Source organism: Otolemur garnettii, unplaced genomic scaffold, assembly GCF_000181295.1.
Source record: "Otolemur garnettii isolate 467f Iridium unplaced genomic scaffold, OtoGar3 scaffold00078, whole genome shotgun sequence".
Lineage (NCBI taxonomy): Eukaryota > Metazoa > Chordata > Mammalia > Primates > Galagidae > Otolemur > Otolemur garnettii.
In genome coordinates, this window is record NW_003852473.1 from 8,300,991 (window position 1) to 8,303,052 (window position 2,062).

The 2,062-nt window shown below is 42.4% G+C and overlaps 1 protein-coding gene across 2 annotated transcripts in view; it reads left to right on the forward strand.

Moving 5' to 3' along the window:
• NCEH1 (neutral cholesterol ester hydrolase 1) overlaps positions 1-2,062 on the forward strand; it is a 61,822-nt gene that overhangs the window by 36,852 nt on the left and 22,908 nt on the right. The window lies entirely within an intron of this gene.

The window sequence follows — 2,062 nt, forward strand, 5'->3', positions numbered from 1 at the left end:
GGGGCTGGGTTTGAACCCATCACCTCTGGCATATGGGGCTGGTGCCCTACTCACTGAGCCGCAGGCACCACCCAGAAAATTAACTTCTTCTGTGTTTATTGTAGTAAGTGGAAGTAGACAAGATGAACTTTATAAATCAAGAATTTTAGAGATTTTTGTCTGTTTTGTTCATTTTTGAATCATTAGTGCCTGGAAACATCCCTGGCATATAGTAAGCATTTCATAAATATTTATGAAATGAACAAATGAAGCATCTTACACATATTTACAAACTGAATGAATAAGCATATTAATTCTCATATATGGAATCTAAGGTAAATATGTTAATATCTTTTTCATAAATGAGGAAATTAAGACCCAAGAAGTAAATTAGCATGAGGCCACATAGATAGCCGTAATGCTAGTCATAGAAAATTCTATTTTATTCTATTTTATTTATTTTTAAATTCTTCTTTATTAAGCAAAGATTCTAGGCAGCAGTACAGTTAATTAATTTTTAAAGTAATAAAATGTAAAATAAAGGTCCAGAGTTACTTATAGTCACATGGATGGGTGAGAATTGAACCCAGATCACACCGCTCTTGAGGGGCTGGGCCTTTCTAATCCATTGTCAGCCCAACACAGGGGAAGCTGAGGTGCTGAGTGGCAGAGCTGTGCCACAGCTGCTTCTCATGCCCCATGCTCATTCAGTATCCCTTTCTCTGCCTCTCCATCACCTGCTCACCTGTGCATGGCTCACCCCCTCCTTGCCCGTACTCCAGATCTGAGACCTACAAGGATCTGTTCTTCATTCCTTGACTTATTTAGGCAGTTCTGGACAAAAGGCCCTGTAGTCACACTAGGTGGTACTGGGGCTGCCTCCTCAGTGGGTTTGGCTGCAGATATCAGGACAGCTCCCAGGCCTCACTTAACTCTCACTTGGGGCTCTCAGATCCCCCATTTTGATGACATAGGGACCTTCAAGCTGGCAAAGGATAGCAGGGGCTGTGGAGCAGCTGAGCCCCATTACGGAGCAAGGCCCTACAGCTGGCCACTGAGGAACACGCTTCAGGGGCCCTGAGATGGTTGGCTAGAGGGAAAGCTGGGCTTACTTCACTTGGGACCATGACGATTCTTCGTTCACACACAGGCCTGACCCTCCAAGGCTTCAGTGTCAGCACCTGGCAACATGGCCTGGCGCTGTCCCCACGTGCCCTTCTCTACCCATCAACTCTATCCCAAGTAAAGCAGGTGTTCTTTTGAGTCTAGGATTATCATAAATTGAGTCTAGGATTATTATTCTTACATAAGAATAGATGAAATATTTTTAAGGAGGTTTAAAAAAGAAAAGAACTGAAATGTAGAAATATAGAAGGGATTGCTTTCATCTTTACTGTCTATTGGGCTTAACCTATACAATGTGGCATCCAGGTGGGAGAGGTCACAGAGCAGCCATCAGGTGCCATGACTTACAACTCTGTGACCACAGGCAAGTCACTTAAACTCATGTCAAAGTGAGCTTAGGAATCCTTCCTATGGGTTGAGCTACTGGGAAAAGAGTCCAGTGCGGTAGCACATAGATACAGTCTCAGCTATTTGGGAGGCTAAGATGGAAGTGTTTCATAAGCCCAGAAGTTTGACACCAGCCAGAGCAACATAGCAAGACTTTGTCCCTAATTAAAAAAAAAAAATCCCCAGAGCAGAAACCATGTCTTCTTTGCTTCCTTTGTGTGCCCAGCACCCAGTACAAGGCTGAGTGCGCTTGCCAAGTGAATATATGCTGAGCAGGGATAATGAATTCAGAGAATCACTTTAGACAGTTGAAATAAAAGGGCTTTTGATGCTCCAAAGCCCTCGGCAAGTCTGAAGGACTGGTGCTCTAGCTGTAGGACGAGAAGGTCAAATTACCATTTATTTATCAATGTGCATTTGGAACTCACCAGTTTTTTTTTATTATTAAATGATAGCTGTGTACATTAATGCAATCATGGGGTACAGTGTGGTGTTTTCATATACAATTTGAAATATTTTCATCAAACTGGTTAACATAGCCTTTATGTCATTCTTTATTGTGTTAAGACAT